The sequence below is a fragment of the Pinus tabuliformis genome, chromosome J (assembly GCF_031772625.1).
Source record: "Pinus tabuliformis cultivar Carrire ecotype Pingquan chromosome J, CPIR1, whole genome shotgun sequence".
In the NCBI taxonomy this organism is placed as follows: domain Eukaryota; kingdom Viridiplantae; phylum Streptophyta; class Pinopsida; order Pinales; family Pinaceae; genus Pinus; species Pinus tabuliformis.
In genome coordinates, this window is record NC_142295.1 from 1151842264 (window position 1) to 1151861982 (window position 19719).

Consider the following 19719-nt stretch of genomic DNA (forward strand, 5'->3'; position numbering starts at 1 on the left):
ACATCATAGTGTGGGTGTTCGAGGGTTTATTCAGGCTAAGGAAATTGGCAAAGAAAATTTCTAAGGCTTTGGAAAGGAAAAATGGAGATTTTAGCACATTTATTTATGAAAATAATGGAAATTAGGAGAAAAGGGAGGTGAAAGGTCAGAGGTTGCATGTGAAGAGAAAATTGAAGGAAAATAATGGAAAATGAAGAAAATAGAGGCCTGATTAATAAAAAGGCTTTTGAGGATCAGTTGGTAACCTTTTGTTAGTTCAGTTTTGGAGCTCTCTCATTATTCTCTCTCTCTCCCCCACTTTGGGACACTTAGAGTTTTCTTAGATAATTTTGGCATTGGATCAAGAAAGGAAAACTAGACAAGATGAAGCAAATATTAAGCAAAGGAAGAGTGAGATCAAGCAGCTATGACAGGGTTATTTGTAGGTGTCAATTTTCATGTGTATTTTCCTTAATAGATTTGGCATGCATGTCATTGCATGTGGTTCTTTTGTTGTTATGGAATGGGTTTTGCAAGGTGTAACAATGTTTCCAACCTAGCCTTGTGATTTCTGGATAGCCATGGTGTGATGGGGTTCTCATGTTTTGGTTGAGTTGGATTGCTAAATGGTTTCGAAACTTAGTGAGGTGGATCTTCGAATGATAGAGCACATGGACTAGTCATCCCTAAACTAGATTTTGCATCGCTGTAAAGGCACTCGCCTAGTGGCCCTTGAGCCAAATTGTGAGTTGTGGTAAAGTCAAGATTGTGTAGCCTCGGTGAGCCTAGGAATCCTTGTCAGTAAATGGCAGGATATACGGCAAAGACAAGATGTGTTTTTCTCTAGGATGGGCCCAGTAATCTTGGGTTTGGGATATCCAGTAAATCCTGGAGAGTGGGTCTCGGTTTAGGGCCTAGTGATCTAGGTTTGGATTGTTGTAAAGCTTAAGAGATTAGGAGTTAGAAAATTCCTCACGGTGTAGGTGGAGAAATTCGGTGGAATCCATGCTTATTTGGGCTAGTGATCGAGTGGAGATCATAGTAAAACCTATTATGACATGTTTATTGTGTTAGCCTAGTGATCTAGGATGGATTACGGTAAAGCCTAGTTTCTATTGACGAGGGTGAGGTGGTTCAACCTCATGATCCCTTAGTTGGTTCTTTTTGTTTGAGTCCCACATTCATGCTTCGAATATGGCACGAGGGTGAATGGTTGAAGGGATATTGGCTCAACTATTTTATGATCGGGTGGAACATGGTAGCCCCATTCTGGGTTCAGATTTTGCATCATTAATGAAAGTTTATTTCTCCCTATATTTCTGTTACTATTGAATTGGTTTATATCGGGATCATATGGTTGTGATTTCATTGGTATTTATATTGCTATTATGCTAGTTATGTATGTGTTTCATGACAGTGGCTATGTATGGCTCTCACCATGTTTTTACTTGTAAATGGCTAGACGATGTATCTATGAACTAATAGATGATAATGCAAAAAATGAATGAGGGAACAATGGTTCTTACTGGTTCTTAGATAAGTATGAGATCCCTGCACTTAAATAATCTATTTACACCTATAGATTACATGTTTGTGATATGTTTGATGAAATGTCTGTCATTTCTAATAGGGGCTCGATCAAGGGCTTGTTCAACTATTTTCGTTTGCATCATTGTTCACCAGTTACTTTACTGTTCTGAAGATTTGATTCAAATATGGGAAGTGATCTCGGCTCTTCACCTAAAAAAGTGGCTTAAATCCCAGGGACGTCAGCACATAACTGGTCAAAATAGTCCATGGACGCTGGCATGCCTATATCATGAGAGCATCCAAAGCCTCCTAGAAACTGGAAGGCCTATATCATGAGAGTTTCCATAGGTCAAGTGGTTAAAAACTTTAGTGGGACCCAAGGGCAAGCTTTCTGAGGTGTTGGGATGGTTTTGAGTGGTCATGTAGCTGATGTGGAAGGTCTGTATGTTGTGTTTCCATCGATTACATTTCCTTAAAGTCACATATGAGGTTGAATCCAATCATAGTAGCCTCTTGTATGTTTACCCTGGCTGGCTAGTTACTTGTGTAGATGTGGTAGGAGGTTGTTACAATTTCCATGGACTTTGTGGGAGCTTTAGCAAGAACTAGGGAGGGACATGACTACCAATTTTTGGCAACTAACATGTTCAAAAAGATGTATGTTCTAATGCCTTGTAAAACAATGATCGGTAGGAAAGAAGAAACAAAAGTGTTCATTGGACAGGTCTAGGTGCACTTTTGGATACCAAGGAGCATCATTTCAGATGGGAACATGCTACTTTTTAGTGCCTTTTAGACTAGATTTTGGGATAATATGGACACAAGATTGAAAAGTTCTATAAAATTCCATCCTGAGATAGATGGGAAGACTAATGTAGTCAACATGAATTTGGTGCATCATTTGAGGGGTTAGAATCACAAGCATCCAAAGATTGTAGATGAAAATTTGGGAGATATAATACACTCTTATAACATAACAATCCACACTTCTACTAGTAAGTTTGAATTTCAAACTTCTTTTGCATATTTTCCACCTTCACCTTTGGATATGCATACGAGTAGCAACAGGGTGTAAGAGAGGATATTACAAGGAACTCCTTAGGGTTGAATAAATTATAGAAAAGATCAATAAAATCAATATACCGGTAAAAGAGACATTGCAGAAGTTGTAGTAAAACTGCAAGGCCAAGCATGATCATCATAGAGTAGAGAAGTCATTCAAGGTGGGAGATAGAGTAAGGTTATAGTTGAACAAGGAGAGGCTACTGGAAAAGGTTGGAGATACAAATTATGGTTCTAGTTGAACAATGAGAGGCTACTATGGACTGTATAAAATGGAATTTTTTGGTGGTAAAACATTTTATCTTTAGCGACTCCCCATTTTCTCCCTATACTAGAGACAGATACCTTTTTAACAATGTAACAATCACCTTAGTTAGATTCTGTATGCAAAAATTATGTCACATGGAAGTTGACCTTCCTTTTTTAGTCACCATAATTTCAGAGGATGCCATGTCAGCCCCCATTAGTCAAGGAAAAGGGGAAAACTATGTGATTATGATGAAGAACACTATAGAATATTCCATATTGTTATTTTGGTTAAGAGTTGAGGGCATCAAACCTTAGCATTACTAGGATATCAATTTGTGTTATAGCTAAGCCTCTAGGAGGAAGAAGGTTCCATTCTTTCCATGTACATTTTGTTTCATAGATCAATAGAGCAACCTAGAGGGATAGGGAGGGGGCAGAAAGAGAGGATTTGTGTACAATAGTATATGACGCGCCATAGGCCATAATTCTTTGTACTTAAAATTATTTTCTATTCAAATAAAGATAGCATAATGACCTCAACTTCCAGTCGGTTTTTTTCTCCCAAAATGGTTTCTTGGGGTATATATTGTGTCACTCATGATTTTTAAGTTTTTAAAATTAAGTGTTCTCTATTTTATGCATAATTTTAATTTACATGCATAGACAATAAACAAAAATTTATAGATCTATAAATATAAAGAGAAGTGAATCTTCATAGTGTAGATTTTCAAATTTTTAAGTATAACTTATAAGATATATGGTGAATTGTTGTTGTGTCATGTGAAATATCCAAGCCAATTTACGAATTATATAAAATATAACTTATCCTAACAAAACTTTAAATAATTTTTTTAATAAATAGAGTGATCATAAGAAAGAGATATATTTTAATCCAAAATAAAAATATTACATAATCTTTAACAAAATAATATTTATATTTATATTTAAAATATTCTATTATTAATGTTTAATAATAATGATTAAAAATATGTGTATAAAATATATTTATTTTATGAATAACAATTGTTTCCATATCATATTTAAGATTTAATATAATAGTTATAAAAATATTATAACATTGTAATATAATATTAAAATGAGTATTGATATAAATTGATTCATTGATAATTTCAATAAAGTTTTGTATTTGATAGAAAATATTTTTATAATTCGACTAGATGGTAGGAGATATATTTTATTGTAGACTGACTTGCTACCCATAATATTATTGTAAAGGAATGTTGAAATAATAAAATATGTATCCTTTACTGTTATTTTTTCTTTAAAAAGATGACTTTGTTTGCAAAACAAATTTTTGGAAGAGGTTAGAGGAAATAATGATTCCTCTTCAGTTAAGAGCTGTGTTGTGCTGTTCAACAAACCCCCATTTATTGATTTAATAGTTAATATTATATTAATAAATGGACACCCTTTGTAAAAAGATCCTCCAAAAAAAGCCTAGCACTTAAGTGCATTCTTTTAAAATGTTTAGAAATAAATTAAGATATCAAATCAAATCCCTTTATGACTAGAAACTCTCGCTTTTATCACATATTTCTTGACCAAGTGTGTCAAAGGTTAATTAACAACTAAGATCCCTGAATTTCGATGGAAGGGATCACCGTAATAAACTTAGGATATCATTAAACTTTCCATTTCAAGCTAATACTTAAGGTATTTCTTGTAAAAATGAAGTGCCTATCATAATTGCATATCCGCTTTCACAAAAGGCACAACTCACAAAGCCTGTCGTAATATGCGAACTGCAATACTGCGGTAGAGCAAGCCAATACTTATCACATCACGACACTTTACTTAAAAGTGAATATTGTAAACTATAAAACTTTGCTAAGTGTGATAAAACCCAGACTCGATAAAAAAAAATGTCATAAACTATAAGTTAACTGTGGAGCTTAGTAAAAAGACACTTTACGCAATAATTATTCGTTTAGGCAAAGTGCACTCTAAACAATGAAAAGTATGCTGCTCACCTCGCATCTCACAAAATTATAAACAACTTCAGAAAAGCACACAACTGAAAATGTGATATCGTGATTTGCAATATTGAGATAATCTTATCGCAATCGCATAATCGGCATTTCAAACTTTGAACTCGCCACCTTAAATTATTTCCCTTTCCATTTTTGATGCAGTAGTTTAAATGAATAATAATGGCAACAGTAAAATATCTTAGTGCATATTTAATAAGTTTAATGGAATTAATGTTAAAGAGCGAGTTGACGTGATTTTATATCTTTTCATCTATTTTTTAAATAAAAGCTCCTTCCTTGTCACCTTTCAAGGTTAACTGTATCATTTAATTCTCACTGTTATTTTTGCTTTGCGTTTATCCCATAACTTCCATTGATCCATTTCAGGAAACCTCTGCAGAAAACATTGTTAGAAAGAATGGCGAAGAAAGGAAAAGCGACTGCATCTAAGAAATCAGACATGGTACCACTTTTCTCTGATATAACATGCAGCAAGGATGGAGGAACTACAACATTGGAAGCCATGTATAACTTGTTAGAAGAAGAGAAGCCCAGGCCACTGGTAAAAAACGCCACGACTGATGCTCATGAGTCATCTGACGCCTCCTATTTTGAAATAGCGTGTTCATTCTTGCACCAAATAGCTACAAGACCAAAGATAATACCATACAAAGATATGGTAAAATGGGTAATTGATGAGGTAGACATCTCAGACAGAACCTTCAAGAATAAAAGGCAAAAGATCATGTGGTCTTTCTCACCAGACAATCTACAACTAATGTACCAGCTACCGGAATGTCAAAATCTCTATAAAAAAGAGTTCCTTGAGCATTTCTCCAAAGAGAATGAGGACCCGTTGGATGTTACACAGACCTGGAGGTTGATGAGCACTGGTATTGTAGGAAGAATGTTGCAACTCCTAGGGCTACAAAATTTACTTTATCAACCTGGGGTTCGTACAAACTTGGAGGTGACAATTTTGTATACACAAGAAAATGACATGGATCCACTCTTTTGTACTGCTAAGCTGGCAATAGACCACTATGATTTCTCAAACCAGCCTTTTATTGATTCAGAAGAAGCTTGATTACCAATGAGAAAAAGGGAATTTTTCACTAACTGAAATCTTGTCTATTGTAGTAAGGAAAGACTGAAATCAAATTCTTAAACACACCATTCATATAACTAACTGCAAAGAGGCTTTGCATCAACAGAATGCTAACTTAAAATTTGTGTAATCCTCATGTCCTAGGCATGTGATCTGAAATAACCAAACATTCTACTACTATGCATGTAAATGAACACAATAACTCTTCTTTTCCTTTTTGTCTTTTTTGTGTGAAAAATTAAATGCTAAATCATTTTTGTGATGTGGTAGGTCGGTTGGAGATGGTGGTGGAAGGTCAAATGGCTTAGGAGGAAAGTAGGGGTCTTCTCCTATCTTCCTAGATGCATTATCCACAAGTCGGCTTCAAAACAGGTCACTACAGGTCGGCCTATAGGATGTCCTAATGCTCTTACAAGATCCCCTATATTCATACAGGATCCAACCGAGAGAATTATGAGTGATTTGGAAGGTGGTGAAGGGATTAGGGAAGGTGAAAGGTGGGAGAAATAAGGCAAGAGAGTGACTAGGACTTCTTCAGAGCTCAAAACAAAGTTTGTAAGATGGTTGGATTTGCTCAACAACCCTAGAGAGTTGTTCTTATGGAATGATGGATTGGGTGAGGGACTTAGTGTCTTTTGATGATCATGGATGTATGAAGCTAGGCTGGGGTTGTTGGTCATGAGATATCACTACACTATTGAAACTCCTGCACTATATCAATCACTGAAATTTATCCATGAATCATATCAAATGAGAAAGATTTTTAATTAACTAAGAAAACAAAATTTCATTATCTAGTTGCCTATTTCATGCATGGAAAAATTTGTAGAATAATGCAAAACCCTTATGAGATATAATACAAGGTTGATGATATCCGAAATGAAAATTAAATCCTATTCTTGAAAACTGAAAAGATGTTGGCTTAAGTAGCAAAAAACCCTAAATTTCATAACAAATCAGAATTCTGTGTTTTTGGGGCTACATAGGATTTCTTTCCTCAAACCATGGTCCCTGAAGGGAGGAGTGAGGCCAAACATTCCTACAATCATACTTCTAGTATTCCTTTATCTTCCTAGGCTACTGCTAAAGAAATGCACAAATGGAAGGAAACTAATCCAATCCACAAGTACTTGTAATGAAATAACGCTAAAACCAATTCAACCATTAATCTATGAAATCAACTAAGCGTACAAATACAAGAAGAGGAGCCTTTGATGCTAGGGTTGGGCCCTAACCCAAGAGATTTAGTCCTCTGAGTCAACTCAGTGTTGGATCGAGGAAATGCACATTCTCATTATCATATCAGAAAATTACATAACAATGTCTTCCACAAGTCTTGAACTTGAAAAATGCTTAGTGCTCTTACATGAAAAATCAGAATCATAATGAGGCTCTAGGTCTCTTTATTTATACAACTGAAGTCTCCAACTACTTCATTAAATCTATGGAGGCTCGGCTCCCAAACTCAAAATTAACTGGCTCTTTGACTGTCAATAGCCCGGTTGCCTTTTGATCTTCATGACTCAACTGATTGCAACTCCGAGCTAGTGTGATTTGATGGAGAAATATTCGAATGAGTGAGGATCAAATGAGGAGGATCTATCTCCTACAATCTCTCCTTCTTATCTCATTTGAGTTTCTACCCTTAATTAGCCAAAATTGCCATGATTTCCTCTCAAAAACCTGCAATCAATGCACATTAGTCCACTAGCCATAACATCTCACTTTTACTCATCTCATTAAGAAAAATATAATCAAAATATGTAAGGAATTATGAGAAGAGTTGATTTAAATAATCTTGGAGGTGTATCACAGTCCATATAGTTTCTCAATTATGAGGCTCATCATCACCCCCCTATTGAAAGTGTTGCTCATCCTCTGAGCAACTCAATCTATATCCGTGTCCTTCATTGCCCTAGTGGCCTCCCTGACATCCCATGCTTCTACTATAGTTTCTTCTTCCTGTGAATAGAATCTTTCCTTCCTCTCTATCTCTTCCCATTGCTTTCTTTATTCCTCTTCCTTCCTTCCTTCCAACATTCCTAAGAGCAATGGTGGACTGAGTGTCAAGCCAAATCCAATTGACTTTGAGTCTTTGTAGAGCTTTCTTGTACATGGGTGTTCTGTTTAGTGCCTCTCTCATTCTATGAGGAGAATGGAATTCTCTAAGTTTTAGGTTGTAGGGCAAGGTGTTGCATCTCCTCTGGAAAGCTTGCATGTTGTCATCTCCTAACAGGGTGAACATGTCTTCAAAGTGTGTGACTACTTTCTCTTGGGCAGCAAGGTACCTAGGTGTAAGCTTGGGACCATTTGCAATTAGGTTATGGGTGATGATGATATTCATTGGGTTAGATTGCTCAACTCTTATCATGAGGGGTTTTGTTTCTTCTCTTGCCATTACCTTCTTGATCTCTGCAACCCTTTCCTCCTCATGATTCATCCATGATGCCAAGGCCATCAATTGCAAGTCCCCTAGTTTTGAATTTGGGTCCCACACATTCAAATCTTTCAGGGCCAAGTTGTGTAGGTAAAACTTAGAAATTTTAGCTCTATATTCCAAGATGCTTTGATCACAGAGATCAATCAATTGTCTATAGTCTTAGAAGGGCATAGTGCCTCTCTGTCCTAAAATCTTAATTTGGAATTGTAGCCATTTTTCCTTGAGATACAAGGCATAAGACTTTGTTGGCATCCTACACTGGATTGCCTTTAAGGATAAACTGGCCATAGATGCCAACTGATTTTCTCTTTCTTGTAGTTTTCCCCTTAGAAATGCATTCTCTACTTCCAACTGAGCTTTCTCGATTCTCTTCTCATCTCCTTTTCTTTCTCCTCCATGTGGCCTACATCCTCCACTCCTTTATATTTAGCAATTTGCATCAACCTATGTGCTCTTGTGCTTTCTTTTTCAAGCTCAAAGAATAAGGGGATGTCAAATTTCTATGGAATGACCCTACCCCCTTCAATGAACTTGTAGTAAGAGTCAAGGTTGGGTTGAGGACTAGGTTCCCTCAGTTCTAGATCATCCTGCTTTGTTTCTTGCTAAGTGATACCTTCTTGGTCCATTTTCTGAGTTTCCTGTAGGTTTAGCAGAGTTTCCTGTAGCATGGACTCTACTTTTTGTAGGTCCTTCTGTGTCTCCTATAGGAAACCTTTTCCTTTTGATGAGGTAGACCTTGTGATAGGCCTCCTAACATAAGTGATGGGAGATTTGGGAGAGGCTTGTCCTGATGATCCTTCTCCTTGATTTTTCACAAGAGGAGCTATCTTTTCTTACTACTTTTGTGAGTCTCCAATGACACTAGGAATTTTGGTCTATGTTTGAGGTCTTCCTTACCTAATTCTTATGTTTTTTCTTCTCTTAAAGTAAAATGGGGTTTGTCTATCTCTCTTCCCTTTTTGCTTGATGGGTGTACTTTCTTTTAAGAGTAGTTTTTGACTCTTTCTTAGTGGGTTCTAGAGATACCCTTGGCTATTCCTCGCCTTCTTTTCCTTGAACTGTAGACCTCTGTTCTTCCTTGCCTTTTCTTTCCTCTTTTCCATTCTCCTTCTCATCCTCGTCTTTCTATTCCTCTTCTTCCTCTAGTTCCTCAATCTATTCATTTGTTTCTTATTTCTCATCTTCTTCTGTCTCTTCTTCATTTTCCTCCTCCTGTTCTTATTCATCCCTTTCAATAGTAGTGGGGGTTTTGTCATATTCAAGATATTTTATTTCTCCCTCTACATGCATGTCTCTTAAAGTTGTCCATGTAATAGGGAGTCTTAGGTTTTGGAGAGCGTCTTCTAGGATAAGTTGGATTAACCCATGATGGGATAGTTGTTGATGTTTTCCTTCCTACACTTTGATGCTCATATCTATCACGGATTAAAGAAGAATGTAAGGTATGCTTAGTATGTTCTAAGGAGGCGTGTCTGCTCCAAATCTTAGTTCTTGGAGAAGCCTAGAATTGTATCCATATACCACACTGTATATTACTTCACATGATATATATTTAATGAGGTGGTAGCTAATCTAATTCCAAGGGTATGGAAGGCTTTCTCTTCTAACCCCATTCTTGTCCTCCATTGCCTCCTCCCCTTCCAAAAACAATTTATTCTTTGTAAGGGTGTTCTTTCCCTAATCTTCCCCTCTCCTAGGAAACCCTAATGGAAGTGTGGTGATTATGCCTATGACTTTAGGGGTGATTTCTATTGAAAGGCATTTCACCACAGCAGTGGCATGGGTCCTAGTTAGTGGTATGATTGAGAGAGCAAAGTCTTCGGCCACCTCATCATCGCATCCCCTCATTTTTTAAAGAAACTCATCCAATTGTGGCTTGTGAAGATTTCTACTACATTAGGGCATTAATGAATCCTTACTGTGTTTGTGGGTTTCCTCTTGTTAAATCCCCCTGTCGTTTTTTCTCTAGTAATTGTGGAGGCTTGTATGGGTATAATTCCAAATTCTAGTGGATGAGATATTTTAAATGACAACTCTGTAATATAATTCCCCTGGACTTCAATTTCCTTAACCAAATGGAGGGCTTTTCTATATTTTTTAACTGGAAAATGTGAGAAGGTGTAGCTTCTACCTCCTAGTACTATCTGATGAAGCCAACATTTGACCTTTCCTCTCTAAATACCCATTGATAATCGTGTAGATGACTGCTCTATATCCTGTAGATCCTCCTCTATGATTTTGTAGGTTTTCCTATAGGATCCTATAGGTGCTCTTGCACTTAAAATTGCTGACTGTCTTTCCTGTAGACACTGCTTCAAGAGCAGAGAGCAACTTTGATTCGATGAATCCTCAATATTGTGAATGCCTCCTTTGCATGGAAATCAGTTTTTTATTTCCTCATATGGGTGATTGTATGTGATGGTGTGCTAGCAACCTAAGTACGAGCACCCTCTTTTGGACCATTGGTCCCACTACCACTCCATCATTCCCCCCTTACCTCATAATCATCTCCCATTTCGATCATCTTTAACTTAACCATTTTTGTCCTCACCTCTTTTTTTTATGATTTGACTATTGCCATGTCTAGAGTGATCTAACTGTATTCTCCTCATCAACTGGTAGTTAACTGGCCACTTTGCTTATAAAACCAACTCTGACACAATCCCTACATTTTTTACAATATTATGCCAACGAGAGAGCTTAAGCGAGATAACATACCATATTGGTGTCTTTTGATGCTTGTTTTCTTTGATGTGCAGGTATTGGAGAGTGATGTTGATGATCCTACTGCTACTGCTAAGCTCTAGAGGAGCATCCTTGACATAGGGATGTCTCTGCTGAAGATGATTGCAACCTATGAAATTTTGTTTTTTGAGATAGGCTACTATATGATTTCCTACAGGAAACCTACAAGATGTCCTGTAGCTACATGTCCCCTAAACTTCCATTCTTTTCTTCACTTCTGGAGCATCAGGATTGTTGTCATGGGTAGATAAGGGGTCTATTGATTGGTAGGTGAGTGGTATAGCCTTCAAGAATTATTCCCTTGTCATCTGTTCTCAACTTCTTCTATTGTCCCCTTGTCGTCTATTCTCAGTTTTGTTTTATTTGTTTGTTTATTTGTTTGCTTGTTTGACTATTGTCCCCAATCCTTTCTACTGCTGCTAATCACTTTGGTTAGAATTCCCTCTAGCGCTCTGTTGGTTACCTCCACTTGCCCATTAGCTTGTGGGTGGCAAGGAGTGGATGTTCTATGCTTGATCTTGTGTTGGCTTAACAAATTTTCAATCATGTGAGATGTAAACTAGATGCCTTGATCAGTGACCAGTTCTCTAGGGTACCCAAACTTATAAAATATATTTTCCCTTAAGAACTCAGCCACCTTCTCCTCTGTTGTTGCTTTGATGGCCTTGGCTTCATCCCACTTGGTCAAAGTCAATGCACACAATGATGTATTGATTTTGCCTAGATGGAGGGTTAATGGGTCCAATGAAATCAATGCCTCACTTGTCAAATGGCTCGACAGTCACTTCAGGTTGTAGAGTCATTTCATCCCTTTGGGTATGTTTCCCCAACCTTTGGCATCGATCACACTAACTAGTATACCTCCTCACATCCTGGTGAAGAGTGGGTCAGTAATAACCAGCTTGTAGCACCTTGAATGTTGTCCTTTTGGATGAAACCTGACCTCCACAAGGCCCATCATGATAGGACAAAAGGATGTCAAAGACTTCCTCCTCCATAACACATCTTCTCATAATTTGATCCAAGCCTAGTTTGAAGAGGTTGACCCCAATCCACGTGAATGGGGCGCTCTTCCTCACAATATTGTTTTTTTCCTTGGAGGACAAATTTGGTGGAAATTGTGCAGACACCAAGTAATTTGCTATGTAAGCAAACCATTGAGAGAGAACTGAAATGGTGAATAAGTGTTCTTCTAGTAACTGGTCATCAACCATTCCTTTCTCCCCTACAGGAAAAGTTAATCTGGATAAAAGTTCTGCAAGAACATTCTCCTTGCCAGGCTTATTAATAATAGTTTGATCAAACTGTTGTAATAAAAGTAACCATCTAATAATCTGAACATTTACATCAGGTTTATTCAGAAAGTATTTAATTACAGCACGGTCAATATGTACAAATGTTTGGTAACCTATAATGTAATGCCTAAATTTGTTCAATGAATGCATAACAGCTAGGAGCTCCTTTTCAGTCACTGTATAGTTCAGTTTGGCCTTTGACAGATTCTACTAATGAAGTAAATGGCACAAGGTAACATGTCATCTATCTGTCCTAAGCATGCTCCTATGGCTTTATGAGAGTCATCATCATGTATATGGAAAGGAAGAGCCCAATCTGGGCCTCAGAGAATAGGTGTAGTGGTCAACTTGTCCTTTAGGGTGTCCAAGGCCTCTTGACATCTTTCTGACCATATAAATTCAAAGTCTTTGGCCAATAACCCAAATAAAGGAGAAGCTAACTTGTTGAAGTCTTTTATAAATCTCCTATAGTACCCAGCTAAACCTAAAAAACTTCTGACATCCCTCTGTTTTTGAGGAGGTGGGACCCTATGGATGATGGCTATATTATTTGGGTCCACTGCAGTCCTTTCTAGGATATTAAATGACCTAGAACAGTCCCTCCAGTCATCAGGAAATCACATTTTTTGGGACTAAGGGACAAGTTCATTTCAATGCACTTGTTCAGCACCTTACCCAAGTTAAACAGATCCTCCTAAAAGTCACACCCATAGGGTGTAAAATCATCCATATAAATTTCTACTGCATCATGGACTAGCCCAGGAAAGTGACTCAGGACTGCCCTCTGGAAAGTGGCAGGGGCATTGCATAGGAAAAAAAGGAAGGACGTTATAAGAGAAAGTACACCAAGGATAGGTGAAGGTGGTTTTATTCTGGTCCTCTGGGCTAATCTGGATTTGATTGTACCCGCTGAACCCATCTAGCAAAGAGAAAAAGTTTTTCCCTACTAGGCCATCTAACACTTGGTCAAAGAAAGGTAGAGGGAAATGGTCCTTCTTTGTTGCTTTGTTTAACTCTCTATAATTGACACAAATCCTCCACTTCCAATTTTTATTTGGAGCCAACACCAAAGGAGAAACTCACTCACTGTCTGAGATAGGGTAAATTAATCCTACATCCAACAGCTTTTGCAGTTCTTCTCTGACTATATCCTTGAGAGATGGATTCATTCTCCTTTGGGGTTGTTGGACTGGTTTGAAACCTTGTTTGATATAAATGTGGTGATTACACATTGAGGGGTGCACTCCCTTCACTTAATTGTAACTCCAAGAAAAGGCATCCAGATGTTCCCTTACCATGTTGCACAACTTTCCTTCCTGGTTTACAAAAAGAGGGGTGGATTTTCAAAGTTCAGGGCCAAATTCTATTGTTTTGACATGGGTAGTGATTGAATTAGCTAAGAATAGATCCATTTTACAGTTTCTCTTGGTTTACTTTACTACTTCCTCTAAGGACAAGGTGTTGGGAGTTAGAATTTGGATTATTTGTTCAATCAAATCATCTTCATTCGGCTGTCCTCCTCCCATGGAAGTTTTAGGGTATAGAGTTGGGCTGAGTTGATTTCATCTTCTTCCTCCTCTTCTAGCCATAAAGGTAAGTCGTGTTCTAGAGATGGCTGAGCAGGAGGGTACAAGACCAACTACTTGGATAGATGTGCTTTTTTATAGTCATATTTATAACCCTACAAATGATGTAGCCATTGAAGTGGCTAACAAAGCGCTCCCAAGTATGAGAGGATAACCAATAATCTTTGCCTTAGGTTGGAGACCTAAGAGGTCTGCAGGGTACTCCCAGGAGTTAATGGAGACCATCACATCCTCAACAATCCCCTCAGGGGTTACTATGGAATGGTCTGCAAGTTGCAAGACTGTTGTGGTCTTTATTAATGAGCCTTGGAGATTGAGTTTGAGCATGGTATCCTTAGTCATTACATTAATGATATCCCCAAGATCAATCAAAGTGTGTGGGATAATTATTCCATTGATGTGCACATCTACTAAAGGGCTTCCAAGATCCAAATACTTTGGGAAAATTACCTGCCCTGCCATTAAGTTGGAAAGCTGTCCAATGACATTAATAGTAGGGGTGTCTCTTTTTGACCTCGCTGGATGTTTGAAACACTTCTCCTTAATTAACTTGTTGTAAATAGGTATATACTTGTTGGCTTGGAGAAGAAAAATTACACACATATATTTTTCAATTCACCCAAAAGTTCATTCTCTTATGGGGTATGCTGTACTGGATGAGTTAATCTTTTAGGAAAGGGTGGTGGATTCATTCTAGGAATTATTTCCTTTCTTTCCTCCTCACTCTTCCTAGGTGGAGGTGGAGGGTGGTTGTCTGAGAGTACTCTCCCAGATCTTAGGTTGATTTCCTGAATCTCCACAACGTAAGTAGGATATAAGGATTTCTTCCCACTGTATACTTGATGTGCCTGTCTATTTTTTGGGTTCGTATTTGCGTGGGCAGGCATTTGAGGTTGTTTAGGTGGAGTGGGGTGTAAAACCTATGGTTGAGTAGGAGGTGAAGGAAATAAATATGGAGCATTATTGTATGGGGGCCTCCACCCCTCAGGTGGTGCATTGCACTGAGGCTGTTGTTGGGTAGAATTAATTAGTTAATAAACAAATAAAACAACTAATCTCCTAGAAATTAATTATCAACCTGAGGAGCATCTTTTTTTACAAGGCAATCAGCAAAATATATGCATAACAATACCAACAACATATTTGGTCTCTATATGATTGTATTATATACTATCAAGCTCATTCAATAAGAAACAAAATGTAAGGCTTGAATAATAAAACTAAAATTAAAAAGAAGAAAGTAAATGATAGGAAACATAACTATGCTAATCAGACAACTTGAATCATTACTAAATTAAGCCACACATTGTTGAATTGGAAATTTAATCTATTGCACTCAACAGAATTCAAATGCTAATCCAGAGTAGCAAACTAAATGAAATCTATAAATTGCATGAAATAACAAATCTGGAAAATGCAACAAACAACAAATTAGTTCAAATAAATGAAATCTACTTTAAGACATGAAAATTGAAATTCAAATAAACAAATACATAACTACACTAATTTACATGTTCAAGGTAGCACCTCGTCCAAGGTAGTGGGCCCAACTCCCCAAGACTCAATTCTGCCTTGAAAAATAACTCAGATCAGATTACAAATAATCGATGTAGAACTCAATGGATAACTTCCTTCATTAAAACATATGAGAGATATAATTACAGCATAATGAAGCTCCTGGCTTTGCCTCAAATTCAACAATTGTTCATCATCTCATCTCTTATCTCTTATCTATTCTCCTACATCCTATCTAAGAATTGTCCATCTCCTACTTGCTAATTATCTCTCAATTATCCTCTAATTCTCCTCCTATTCTCCCCATCCTCTCATTCTCTACTTCTATCCTTCATCTTTGATCTCTATTTTCATTTAAATACAAAAAGAGCAAAGAGAAGTTACAACAAAGATGATCAAAAAATGATTTACATTACAAATTTGGACTGTACAAAAATGAATTGATCAGCAAGATCATATCTAAAAGATCTTTCCATCAACATTCAACAGGAACAACTTGAATTTGGTATTGCAATTGGAAGAATTTGGAAAAATACCGCAAGAAATATGTTGCATGTCCTCATCCAACGTCGAAGCCTCTGTATTAAACAAACCATAAGAAATGTTCTTCCCAAGTCATGAAAGTGATGGAACAAATCTGTTCTTCCTCAAATAATTAATATTCAATTTTAGCAATGTTGATGAAGGCGTAACAATTTTCACATTGACTTTCAACCATATATATATGAATTTTCAGCAAAATATGATATAAGTATCGACAACCTTCATTAACCATTTTCTCAAAAACTACAAATTAGATTTTTTTTGAAATTTGGCAAGAAGATTTATATTATATTAATGCTTCTCTAATTCAAAATTTATATCGTTTTGATGCACGAAGCATGAGATATAAGCAAAATGGTTGTAGGCGATAGTGCACGACTTCTAAAATTTTACAAACTAATTTAACTTCAAATTTTCTGGGTTTGTGTATTTTAATGATATCTCTTCTCTATCCAAAAATCACAAGAATTCAGTTCATAGTTTTAAAGATATGTGCAAATCAACTTCTACATTGTATAAAAATGAAAATGCATGCCTTAAATGAGAAACAATGTAGAAAACGTCCATTATGTGTAACAATTCCTTCCCCAGACTGGAGAATTAGCATGCCCTCATGGAATACTAGAAAACAAATTAAGGTGGTTGCTACAATTGTGGTTGAAATTTGTCCTCAGTGTAAAACAACATGGAATAAGAGAGGTTTTGAGAATGAATAAGGAGATCATTGGATGATGGCATGATCATAATAAAAAAGTGAATGAAAGTAACACTCCCCCAAACTGAAAGATTCTATGTATTTGAAAAATGGGAAGTGGTAAAGATGTGGAATGAACGATGATAAATAATGCTCAATGGACTTTCATGAAATTTTCCTAAACTTTTAATAAATTAGAAACTTATGCTATTTTACCTCAAGTTTTACCTCCAGAAAAATGTGGAATGACATGCATGGATTGGTATTTGTTGAAGCTAATGTTGGCTGAGATGATGCTGAAAGTGATACAAAAAGTGGAAGCGATGTAAGTACATCCTTCCTGCGAGTTTCTTGAGCCTCTTCTATGAGTTGCAATAGTCTGGACTCATTGCGAATAGAGTTTCCCCCCATACTTGTTGTTCTCCTGTAAACAATTCACTACTATGTACACAATTTTCTTGAATACATAGTTTGAGTTTTGAACAACAACAGATAAGTTGCATGAACAAATTTCAATCAGAGAAAACCTTTGTATAAATGCAATAATAATATTTTGTCAAATCGTCAAGTTATGGTGGAGTTTGCTAATTATTATACACACTATTCCATAATGCATATATTCCCCCATAAAATTAGAAAACGGTGTCCATGACCATAAAGCATAGGAAAAAGGGAAAGCAGGTTAAGGATTCATAAATGCAGACGACCAATCAAATAAAAGTGGCATAAAATATGACAAAGAAAATCAAAGCATTACACATCAAAAGATTGGAAATGCTAAGAAAATTAATAAAAACTGATATTAGATCATTACGTAAATAGATATTTACCTTAGGTGGAAAAGTGACGAATGCATGACTGACGATAAATGTTAATGACTGTTGGTATTGAGTGATTGGACAATAATGATATAATGCATATAAAGATATAGTTTACCATCCATTATGGCTAATTGAGTTAGAAATGTTGTTCAAATGGTAAATTCTCTAGAAATGAATCAATCGGGGGTAATAGGATAGAGAGTATTTGACAATGTAAAATAGTACTTTAGTACCACAAGCAAAGCCACTACTGCCAATAGGTGTTCATCGCCTCGACATGGTTTCTTTTTAAACCAAAAAAAGAGCCAGTCCTCCGTTTAGCATGTATATGGTTTTCTGTTTTTTATTGCTATAAAGAAACCATTATGGTGGCATGCTAACCAGATAATCATAGTGCCATTCACTAGGATATAACAAAGTGATCATGCTGGCTCGTGATGAGACCCCATGTCCCTCTGATGGTTTTAACTATCATGAAGGTCATTACCTTGGTGTGGTGGCCATAATGGAATGTCACCTATTACACCCTTATGATCATGGTAGGTTGGCTCATGATGAGACCCCCTATCCTCTTTAAGACAATACTTGTTACTTTTTCATATTTCTATTTTTAATGCTTTTATTGTAAAGAAAGGGAGGCCCGTTTACTCCTTAATAGTTAGGGATGGCGTAAGAAGTAAAAATAAAATGCTAATGAAAGTTATGTTCCCCCCCATATCATCATATCAAAGAGATTTATCCATTTGAAAGTGTAAAAGATAAACTAGCATGATATTAGAATAATAAATCATTTTATGATGTGCCCAAAGAGAAAATATTCAACCAGTTGTTATATAGGTGCAGCATGTCAGCATCAGAATAAAGATGACCATCAGAAGGTTTTATAAGTCATAATGGTATTAATATTGTTTTTCTTTATCTTCGGCACAAATCCAACTAGATGGTTTTTTTATTCAAAACATGAAAGAGAAAGAAAAATGACAAAATGACTTGCAATGAAATAGTAAAGAGAAATCATAGTTATTCTTACAAAAAAAGTAAAAAGTGTTGTTCAATTTATTGAACGACAATCGTTCGATCGATTGAAGAGAAAAATTGAAAAGAAAAACACATAAAAGTGTTTTTCAATCGATTGAACAACAATCGTTCAATCATTTGAACAGCAAAAGTCAAAAAACATAAAAGTGTCATTCAATCGATTGAAGAGAAATCGTTCAATCGTTTGAACAACAAAAATAAAACACACAAAAGTGTTATTTAATTGATTGAACAACAATTGTTCAATCATTTGAACAACAAAAATAAAACACGCAAAAGTGTTGTTCAATCGATTGAACAACAATTGTTTAATCATTTGAACAACAAAAATAAAACATGGAAAAGTGTTGTTCAATCTATTGAATAACAATCATTCAATCATTTGAACAACAAAAATAAAACACGCAAAAGTGTTGTTCAATTAATTAAACAACAATCGTTCAATCATTTGAACAACAAAAAAAACACACAAAAGTGTTGTTCAATTAATTGAACAACAATCGTTCAATCATTTGAACAACAAAAATAAAACACACAAAAGTGTTGTTCAATTGATTGAACAACAATCGTTCAATAATTTGAACAACAAAAATAAAACAAGAAAAAATGTTATTGAATCGATTGAACAACAATCGTTCAATCGTTTGAACAACAAAAATAAAACACGTGAATGTGTTGTTCAATCGATTGAACAACAATCGTTCAATCATTTGAACAACAAAAATAAAACATGTAAAAGTGTTGTTCAATCGATTGAACAATAATCATTCAATCATTTGAACAACAAAAATAAAACACACAAAAGTGTTGTTCAATTGATTGAATAACAATCGTTTAATCATTTGAACAACAAAAATAAAACATGCAAAAGTGTTGTTCAATTGATTGGATAGAAATTGTTCAATCATTTGAACAACACAATAAAACATGCAAAAGTGTTGTCCAATTGATTGAATAGCAATTGTTTAATCATTTGAACAACACAAATAAAACATGCAAAAGTGTTGTTCAATTGATTGGGCAGTAATCGTTCAATCCTTTGAGCAACAAAAATAAAACACACAAAAGTGTTGGTCAATTGATTAAACAACAAAAATAAAACATGCAAAAGTATTGTTCAATT

At 36.0% G+C, this 19719-nt stretch overlaps 1 pseudogene; it reads left to right on the plus strand.

Annotated features, from left to right (window-relative positions):
* Nucleotides 1–5229: 5229 nt before the first annotated feature.
* LOC149231166 (bax inhibitor 1-like) overlaps nt 5230–19719 on the plus strand; it is a 57150-nt pseudogene continuing 42660 nt past the window's right edge.